Raw genomic sequence first — 11,283 nt, 5'->3', positions numbered from 1 at the left:
GTCTCAGCCTCCCAAGTAGCTACAGGCATGTGCCATCACACCTAGCTAATTTTTTTGTATTTTTAGTAGAGACAGGGTTTTGCCATGTTGCTTAGGCTGGTCTCAAACTCCTGAGCTCAGGCAAAAGTGCTAGGATTATAGGCGTGAGCCACCACACCCTACCTAAATAATTTAATATAAATCCACAAAAGCAAGGAATCTTTTTTTTTAATTTATTTTTACCTATTTTGTTCACTGTGTATTCAAGCACTGAAGGACTTATGCAAATGAATTGAATACATGAATAAATTAAAAGCTAACTAGTGAGCTTAGAGAGACTACATCTCCAATTTACTTATCTCAAGAAATAGAAGAAGAAGGTATTGTATTTCAGAAAGAGAAACCAAACTCTGGCGAGTAGATCAAGCATACCTTCCAGGTATCCCTTAAGAGAAGGACCACAGTGTCTCTGGGATTCCCACCACCTTCCTGTCTTTTGCTACTGCAGTGCATCTCTGGACCACAGACAATTTAGCATCTAGTATGAAACATCGTCACTGCCAGGAAAAACCAAAAACAAACAAATAAAAATTTTTTAAATAAGGTTCTTATAGATATATGTGGGTAGAATCAGAGGGGGATTTTTGCAGTTTTTAAAGGAAATGCATCTGTTTTCCTAGCTAATCCTGGTAATTTTGCCTTGGCCACAAGTCCTGCCAAGGCAGCTGTATGGGGAGTATGAAATCCCGGGTGAAGCAGAAGCCTCCTGTCATCGCTCTTAGCGGGGCTGATGTTTTGCAGGTGTAGCAGGGGAGCAACCCAAGTTTATTGGGACTTTGTTTCTGTACTTTGTGTTTGGTGAGGCCTGCACTTCCCCTTTGCTGACATCAGTTCCAGGTAATAGGAATATCCATTCACCCAAAGATTAAACCAACCAACCAACAACAAAAGACACCCTGAGTACACAGAATGTGTTGGTAACTATTCCAGTGTTCACGGCCCGGCCTCCATGGCTGTCCTCTCTAGCCCCACATATTTTGACATTGTTTATATGGCCTCTAAATAGATCATCAGTTTGTCTGTGGAGACAGAAGCCATTTCAAAGGCTAAAGTCAAAAGTCAGTGAACCCCTCAGGAGTCGCTTGACTAAATTTCATTTCAATTCAGTAAGTGGTCCTGACTTTACTCACTGGTTTCCTAGGCATGATGAAGAACAGAAGCAGCAGTATACAAATGTTAGAAAGTGACTTTTTGAAATGCTTTTCAGAGGGTGGAAGTGAAGTTAGCACAGTATGACCATCCATGGTTCCGTGATATTGTCTCTTCATGTGATTCTCGGGTCTTCCTTCCCCACTGGGGCAGAGTTAGAAGGTGGGTCTTCCATATGGCGTCACCAGGACTTTTCTGGGTCAAGTGAGATCGCTCCCAAAGGACGCTCTCGCTCTCTTTTCTCTTTTCTCATAGCTCTGGCTTCCGGACTTAATATACTTGCTATAAATTACTCGAATGAATTTATTTTGCAGTCAGCTCTGATATTCAGCTACCTGGAAGTGAGAAATGATACTGCAAAATGTAAGCAGAGTCAACCTATAATTATAGGGATCCATGGAAGGCAGCATTTGTGGTGGATAGTTGAAACCTATGGTTAATCTGCCCAGAATCCAAACTATCTTCCTCACTACCAAGAAATTTTGAGTGTAAGTCTGAAAGCTGGCTCAGGATGGGATTTTCACCACCCAAACAGTGATTCTTCAAGCTGAATTGGGGGCCAGGATTTTTTTTGTTGTTGGGGAAGGGAGGGTTTTGTGAAAACCCAAAATTGGAAAACAGAGGATTTCAATGTGAACACATAATACAAAACAATATTTTGGAGCCAACTCAAATCTTAGAACTAAATGATAATTCTCTTCCTTAATGGTTATGATTTTGGTAGGCATAAGGGAGGGAAACTCTTGGAGTAGAGAGGGGGAAACCAGTGAAATCACTCTGGGCAACAGGCAAGCAAGACTAGAATATGTGGTTATCTACCCGTCAGATAAAGAGAAATCGAATGTGTTATTTTACATAATTGGAGTCAGCGCCTTTTGAATGGAATATACAAATTTATGTAAATAAGAATGCAAATGTTAAAAATATGTGTCTTGGGATTTCCTGGGGATAACCTGGCAGCTTTGTCTTCCTTTCCTTTGCAGCTGCTAAATACTGTGTTGTGAAATCTCCAGCTGAACTTATCCCATCAAATCCCACAATGTTACAACTAGAAGACTTTTCTTTGTAATTTATAGGAGATACTGTAGAGGATGAATTAAGACAGAGTAAACTTTAAGATATTTGACAGTAAACATGTTACTTCCAAGAGATTGAACAGGCCAACAATAAATGCAAAAAAGAAAAGCAGGATTTTAATAAATTAATGAAAGATCCAAAGTAGACTACTGAAAGGGAATTAGACAATGATGATGAAGACAAAAGCAGAGATTTAGAGAGATGGGTAACATTAGAGGATAACAGAAAAAACTACCAGGCTCTTCACTAAATTCTCATTGGTGCTACTGGCAAGGCATTGTGTATATTATGCCAAGTTAAAACAACCCAGTAAAATGCCATGACCTCAGCAAACTGTGCAGGTTTCTCCAGATACACAAGCAGATAGAACTGTTTTGATTGAATAAGGAGCAGCCCATGACCATAAATGCCAACCTGCCTTTCTCAAAAGAATTTAGAAGACAGCTTAATCTGATTGACTTGTCCTCAATAAAAAAAGTAATAAATAAAATTATTTTATTTGAACAGAAGGAAATGTAGAGATAAACTGCTTTGAAGGATAGCAGTGCTATTAAATGAAAGAGTGTCTAGGAAAATAAACAAGACTCCCTAAGCGTTCTGTATTTCTGAGTGAGTGAAAGGGAAACTGAAGGAGCCAGGTGGAAGCAACTGGATAAACAACAGATTAAAAAGAAAGGAACTGGTGAACTTTGCATAAACCAAACATAGTGCTGCTTTATTTCAAAGTTGGGAGGCATCCGTGGGAAGAAAAAAATAGAAGCCTCCTTTTCATAGATTAATCTTTAGCTTCCGTTACCACTACACAATTTTTCCTAGCAAAGGAATGAATAGCTTAACTAATGGGGACCATTTAAAGAGTTATCCTGTAAGTCACAGGACTATTCAAAATCATTGAATGTTATATGATTGCATTATGGCTAGATCTGGATGGACATCATTAATTCTACTGGTGCCTTAGGACATAATATTCATTATTAAGGGCTGTCAGTGACCCAAGAAGATGGAGAAGTCAACTCAAAAACTAGGGTATAGACTACTGCTGCTTCCAAAAAATGCTGAAACTTGTGTGTAGAATAATTGGAAGATTATGATTCTTAGCAAAGCAAGCCATTACAATTACTATAGTGTAGAAGAACATGATCTTAGTTTTTCTGCGTGAGTACCCCTGATTTGGCCGGAACTCTTTCTCTATACATTTAGCTTCTGGTCACTGAGGCAAAATGTATTAAGTGAAGTAATCTTCTTCTGGGGCTTTTTGTAATGAGGTGAAGAAAACCTTCCAGTTAAATAGTCTTTTTTTTCTTCTAAAATAATGGAAGTTTCAGTTGGGCATATGTCCACCCAAGTAAAAAGCACATTTTTTTCAGCCTCCCTTGCAGCTAGATGTGGCTATATGGCTAGATTATGTCCAATGGGATGTGAGTGGACATGATGTATGTAATTTATAAGTCATGGCCTTTATAAGAAAGCCCTGCCCCTCTTGTCAGCTGGAATACAGATCTGATAACAGAAGCTAGACTGGCCACCTGAGACCAAGAGAGGAGGGCAGAGAGACAACATTGAAAAGCTGGGATCTCTGATTCCATAGAACCTTTGGCTGCCTGTGCTCTGTCTATAATTGCCTAAGACAGAAATCCACTTCCGTTTGGTTTACACCACTACTATTTTGGTCATTATTACTGTGGCAGCAATAATATCTTATTGCACAGTTACACAGAGCAGAGAGTAGGCTGCCTGCTCTGTGGGAAGTCACTGAGAGAAACTGGTACAGTAACTACCAGCTAAAGGAATGGAGATGCTAACTTGTTAGCATCCACTTCCCAAATTCAGAAGAGACAAAGAAGCTAACTTCTGGCTTGAAGGACATGGTGGTGAGCAGGACTCTGCTTAGCAGAGAACCCTGTCTTTGAGTTCTGAAGATAGTAAACCCAAGTATCTAGTCTCAAATAAATTCCCTTTAGAACTGAGGCAAACAGACTCTACTGAAACTACTCAAACTCAAGAGTCCATTGTCTATCAAATAATGTTTCTATTGATACTTACTGTATGTCCACTGTAGTGGAGTCCATTGTCTATCAAATAATTTTTCCATTGATAATTACTGTATGTAGGAGGTGTCATTAGTTTGGAGATATTCACAGATATCTTCATGTCTGTATTTCACATGATATTCTACTCTTTCATTATCTGAAACAGGTTTGGATCCTCTACCATGAAATGTACATAGTAGGCAGGTAGTGCCTGTCTATTGATGGTGAAATGAATGCCCAATTTTAGTTTGTTATTTAGTTAGGTCTTTTCATCGTCTTATCCTCGTTCATAATGGTTGTTGAAGTAGTAGTCTATGTTAGTAGCTTACTATTTTGACTAAAGACAAAGATCTTTTAAAATCAGTATTATGAGTACTATGTTATAAATATTAAATAGTCAGAGGGGAGAAAATAGTTCTCTTAAATTTAGAGTCCTGGGTTCTCACTACCACTACCAACCAAACATAACCTAGACTGAAGTTTACTGCATTAGTTCCATCCGTAAGAGTTCAACTGGGTAAAAAAATGCGGTCTGATGCTTAAAGGTGAGAAGTTTATCCACCCTAACATTCCTAACAGGCAAGACGGCACTATAAATAGACTCACTAAACTCAGAAGGGTTGTAATAAAATTTAGCAAATGAGCTTAAGCCAGTGGCAGTTCATTTTATGTCCTCCTATAAGGATAAAAATATTTAATATTGGCTCTCAAAAGCCACAGAAAATAAATGAAATGTGAACAACTAATATTTGTGGAGTATTTATTAGGCTTATAAATTGATTAATTTTAGAAGTATATAGATGCCTCCTCCCTATAAAATTGAGAAACAGTAAACATGAGAAACAAATATCATTCTTATTCTTCTGATCTGCTTTACTGCTTCTCCATAAAGGTTAAAACGTATAGTATGACATGTATGGACTAAATGTACACACACATCACCATATACTCATGTTCAAATATTAATAAATGTTTTGTTAACAGCATACACACACAAACACAACATACACGATCCCCAGATCCTTGCTGATATGGAATATGCTACTATCAAAGGGCCCAGCATCACATTTGTATTACAGAGATATTGTTTATTCTTTCCTTGTTGAAATGTCCTGATACTGTCCATTAACACCACCCTAATGTCTCTTCCAAAACCCAGCTTAAAAATACCAAGTGGAACTTCTGATGGAAAAATGCTAAGTAGACAGCCTGGTTTATTACTGAAGAAAAAAGAAACCTTAATTTGTGCCACCTGAGAGAGCGAAAAAAAAACATGACCTAAGGCTGCCATAGGATGCTTATACCCTCTTTTCACATAGATAGGAAAAAATATATATCATTGAGCTCTGTGAGGCTGCACCACTGAATTATCAGCAGGATTAATATAGAATTAAGGCAGTTTTGCTACCTGCCCAATCTCCTTGCCCTTGAGTTCCTTTTGTTATCTTCCCAGTACCCTTGAGAAAGCCAAAGGAAGCACTCCTTGGAAATATTGCACTCTCAGCTAAAAGCTAGCCAAGCATCCACTAAGAAATAAACAGATATTGAATACCTACCATGTGTGAGACAGTGTGCTACAAACTGTAATCCAGGGCAATCTGGTATAAAAACAGCAATAATAATTATTACAATTACCATTGTTTGAGGACTCTGTGCCAAACACTAAGATAAGTTCTTTATAAGCAATATCTCACTTAATCATCTTACAAATGAAGCCTAGCTGATAAGCAACTTGTTCAAAGTCACATAGCTAATAAATGGTAAGTTGGCATTCAGACCCAGGCATGCTGACTCAAGAACCTATGTCTTACCCACCTGCTAGAGATTTTTTTTTAATTTGGACAATCTCTTTCCTATTGCTAGTTGAAATATAATCAAAGTTTCCTGAGAGGACACAGAATGATGCCCAAAAAAGTATGACCTGGCTTATATTATGGGTCACTTTGGCTACAGTTAACTAACCTTAGATTTTCATTTTCTAAAGGCCCCAGTTATAAATAGCAATGGTGCACAAATGGGAACTAATGTGTGAGCATGCAGCCTTAGGCTGATCCTTTAAAAGCAGTTGCTTTACAAAGAACTTTAAAAGGGGTATGAGCTGCAAAGATGTCACCATGAGGTTACTCAGATCAAAATAGTATTCTTCAGAAGCCATTTCATATATTTAGGTGTCCCAGTTTATCTCCCCTGGGAGAAGAAGACTTAGTATTCACCTAATCCATGAGGTTATGCATTTAGTTTTCAGAGCTTTAAGACTCTCAATGAAAAGACTCAAAGTGATATTATTAAATATCATTAAAGTTCAGTTTAATGAAAGGATCACAATAAAGTCAAGGTTGGAGCTAAAATCTCCACTCACCATTAATGCCTGTAAAGTTTTTGCATATAGGCAGTTTGGATGCCTGTTAAAATAAACGAGTACAAATGAGGTGAACAGAGAGCAGATCGCATAAAAGTTTATGGTCTGAACAGTAGGGAGATAATTAGTGGAGCAACGAACTCCCCAGTTGTGTCTGTGTTTTTAAAGGTCACTTCCTGTATTTCATAAAAGACGGGGGATTACATCTGGGCCCTCATAGAACTTTACTTGCACTACTGTGAACATTTATTTCAGCCCACCTTATTTCAAGATTGGTTGATTGCACATCTGTTTTTCGCACTAGCTTGTAATCTCCTTGACTAGGGGCTGAGGTAGGGAAGGATCATGCCCTGTTCATTAATGTCCCCAAAGCACCAAGCACAATTCTTTCCACTTAGTAGCTGCTTGTTAAGGAGAGGGAGTGGCAGAAAAAGGAAAGAAAATGCATTTAGGCAGCCACTAAATTTAGATGGTGCTGGGTCCTTAACATCTTGCTATCTTCTTCTTCATTACGAATTTGCAGCCCCCATCATCTCTCATCTGGACACTGCATACAAATTGTAAATATGATCAACTTAATTTCTCCAGTAAGGTGTGGACAGAAACTCTCAAACTGACAAGTCTGAGCTCTATGTTTTCTGATTAACTGGGTTCAGGTTGCTTTGTATTACATGTCTTCTAAAATCTCTCTAATGAACTCCTTACTGGAAAATTTAACTTTACCTTAAAAGAGAGTTGCTTACAGAATGATAAGTCTTAAAGGCTCTATTCAGGCCAGGCGCAGTGGCTCAATGCCTGTAATCCTAGCACTTTGGGTGGCCAAGGTGAATGGATCACCTGAGGTCAGGAGTTCAAGACCAGCCTGGCCATCATGGGGAAACCCCATCTTTAAAAAATAAATAAATAAGGCTCTATTCATTTGCAAAAGTCAGAAACTACAATTTTTACACTAAGGAGTTTCTAAAGGAATCAGCCGTAAGAGACGTTATGTTGAGATTAAAACAAAATAGAACCTGAGTCCTGTGATGTGTGCCTGTAATCCCAGCTGTTCAGGAGGCTGGGGCGGGAGGATCGTTTGAAAGCAGCCACTACACTCCAGAGTCTGGGCAACATGGTGAGACCCCATCTCAGAAGAAGAAAAGAAAGAAAAGAAAGAAAAGGAAGGAAGGAAGGAAGGAAGGAAGGAAGGAAGGAAGGAAGGAAGGAAGGAAGGAAGGAAGGGAGGGAGGGAAAGAAGGAAGGAAGGGAAAGAAGGAAGGAAGGAAGGAAGGGAAAGAAGGAAGGAAGGAAAGGAAGGAAGGAAGGAAGGGAAGGAGGGAGGGGGAGAGAGAGAGAGAGAAAGAAAGAAAAAGAAAGAAAGAAAAGAAAGAGAGAAAGAAAGAAAGAAAGAAAGGAAATGAGGAGGAGGAGAAGGAGAAGGAGAAAGAAGAAAGAAGAAAGAAGAAGAAGAAGAAAGAGGAGGGGGAGGGGGAGGGGGAGGGAAGGGGGAAGAGGAGGAAGAAGAAGAAGAAACAAGAGAGAGAAAGGAGAAAATAAAAATGTTCTCATGCTTTGTGAAAGGAAGTTGTTTCCTTCATTCACAGCACCAGTGAAAGTGATCTTGTCAGAATCAGTAGGAATCCCCTAAGTGCCAAACCCAAAGAATACATTCCAATTCTTCTCTGACTTGATCTTCACAGCATTTGATTCAATTGCTCTGTTCTTGAAAGTTGTTCCTCTCTTGGCTTTTATGAGAGCAGACTATTCTAATTATTGTCTGACCTCCTTCTCTCTTACAACAATACCTTCAGTTTTGCGTCACTCAGTGTTCCATCCCTTGTGCACTTTGTGTTTTTTTTTAAATCAACTCTCTCTCTTTGAGCAGTTGTCTTTATTCTGTTGGTTCATTTACTCAACATGTTCAGAACTAAACTAGTTAGCTTCTCTTTCCCTTCTGCTTCTCCTGCTTTACAAATGTTCCGTTTCTCCCTTAGTAAATGGTCCTATCTTGTACCCAGCAATTCAGCCCAGGTGTCTGGGTGTCATCCACAATTCCTCCTTCTCATGCATTCAGTCAGTCACCAAATTTAGATGGTGCTAGGTCCTTAACATCTTGCTCTCTTCTTCCTCATTAAGAATTTACAGCGTTCATCATCTTTCATCCAGACACTGCATTCAAGTTGTAAATATGATCAACTTAATTTCTCCACTAAGATGTGGAATGGCATCACATTGGCTACTGAGTTGGTCTACATCACTGGATGGTAGAGGGAGGCATGTGGGATGTATCTACCCCTCTGGCCTCAGTGCCCATTGCCCATTCCCTCCAATACTGTACCCCACTCTCAACTTTGCAACTTGGTGCCATTGTTCATCCTGCTCCTTCTGCTTGTTCTTGCCTATTTCCTTTCTCTTTAAAAAAAAAAAATCTATCTTACAATTCACTTCCACTCCTTTTCCTCCACTGCTAGAACCTCTATTCTGGGTTAAAACTGTACCTTGCACTTTCTTTTATTACAGCATTGCTCTCACTAGGTTGAAATAGCCTGTGATTGTCTCCTCTGAGTAATGAGTGTGTCTCTAATCTTTGTCTTGAATGTGTGGCACATGCGAGGCACAGTATGGTCCAGAAATCCTGCTTGTGCCTATGAATACCTTGCCTATTCACGTGACCACATACTCAGAATGCAAAGCTCATTCAAACCTAGAATTCAGAACTCTTCTTCTCACTTACATGTTTTTGCATTCTTCAGCCAGAGTACCAGAGTCTTAACTTCATTAATGAGGAAAATGAAACACTTATTTTCCTTACAGATGATTAATGCCTATTACTATGCTGAAACTCATCTTAGGAAAGGAAAGATTTTTATCAGTTGACACCATAAAGACTCAAGCCTTGGCCAGTGTGAATTCCTCTCTATTAACTGGTAGCAATGAGATAATAGAGGAAGACAGGCATATTAAACAATTTAGATGATTCTACCCCATCTATTTTATTAAAGAGAATTGCAGTGGGAGTTTGAACTGCCTGTTGTGCCTTTAGTAGGCAAGAGTGATAAATGTGATTAGCACTTCCAGATGCTGCATGTTTAAAGAGAAGGAAAAATGGTTACTGACTCCAGCTTGGACTTTTGATATGAGACCAATCACAGAAGAAACCTAAGCTTCCTGTACCTTGAAAATATCTGACCTGCTTATAGTTAGGCATTCTGATAGGGGAAAGCCAAGTGTAAAAAGATAAGAGCTTTGCATCTATGAATTTAAACATCATGCAAAGAAGAGCTTATTGCATTAAAATTTGTAGCTTTTGGTTTTAGTCAAAACTGATAATTACTAAAACAAATTTTAATGATGTACTTCTAGAGGATATGAGATACAAACAAATCAAAAACCTCACATACTTTAATTTCAGCATGGAACAACTCTTACTATGGGGAAACTACATTTATAATGATATAACCAACAAAGTTTTATCAAATGTATTAGATGAATATCATTTGATCAATAGGGCTAGGTATTCTGAAGCATACTAAAGAAGTTATTCCATTCTTAAGGGATACAGACAGACTTATTCTGTGCTGGAAGGTCATTTAAATGCCACCTACTGTAGCTCCCCATCTGTTGCTTAAATCTGTTCTACAAACATCTGCCAATCCTCTTGCAAATACCTACAGTGATAGGGAACTTTCTGCCTTATGAGGCAGCTTATTTTACATGTATACAGATCTTATTATGAATAATAATAAAATTTATTGACTGCTTGTTATGTGTCAGACCCCAAGTTAAGTACATCTTCAAAACTCCTATTTAATCTTTATCACAACCTTACAAAGTGGTACAGTTATTAATTCTATTTTATAAAGGATAAAACTGATACTTAGCAAGGTTGGGCAGCTTACCCAACAACATATAGCTGGTAAATAGAGGATCTGGTTTTGACTACATGGTCTTCATTCATAAACAGTCTGCAAATGTGGCCTCTCTAACTCAACTTCCTTCCTATGTTGACCTTAAACTTGCCTTCTTATAGCTTCTATTCATGGGTCATAATTTTTGGTGGGTTGACACTAAACATGTCCAATCTCTTTTCCACATGGCAACCCTTAAATTAGTTGAAGGTAGCTATCTAACCCACTAGACCCTTTCAGTCTTTCTACTGAATTTACAGTTCATTGCCTTCCAATTTTCCTTATGTAAGATGGTTTCTAGACCCTTCACCATCATGATAAGTGCCCTCTGGACTGACTCTATTTTAGCCTCTTATACAATTAACACTAAATAAAATTAATTTTTATGTAGAATTAGCTTTGTTGGAAGAATGGAAACACAAGGTTGAGTCAGATGCTTGTGGTCAATCAAAGTGACTAAATGTTTTGCATATATGTTGGTAAGCTCTAGCTCTGCTTTCCTGTATTCACAAGTTGATTTTTTAATTTGAATTTAGAGTTTTGCACTTATCACAGTTAATTTTGTCTTAATTGTTTGGTTTGTTATTCTAGAATGCTGAAATCTTTTGGGATTGAGGTTCTGCCTTGTGACATTTTTATATTCCCTTTGTATCAATCAACATTTGCCATATATTAAGCCACCCAAGACTTAGTGAATTTTAAAATCGCAACTTTGCTTCTAATTCTTTTTTTTTTTTTTTTT

General features: G+C 38.3%; 1 protein-coding gene across 2 annotated transcripts in view; it reads left to right on the top strand.

The window, feature by feature from the left end:
* Positions 1-11,283, top strand: part of RASGEF1B (RasGEF domain family member 1B) — a 634,161-nt gene that overhangs the window by 462,616 nt on the left and 160,262 nt on the right. The window lies entirely within an intron of this gene.

Source organism: Cebus imitator, unplaced genomic scaffold (genome assembly GCF_001604975.1).
Source record: "Cebus imitator isolate Cc_AM_T3 unplaced genomic scaffold, Cebus_imitator-1.0 Scaffold64, whole genome shotgun sequence".
NCBI lineage: Eukaryota > Metazoa > Chordata > Mammalia > Primates > Cebidae > Cebus > Cebus imitator.
Note: the sequence above shows the minus strand (reverse complement) of the source record. Positions and strands in the feature narration are given on the sequence as shown.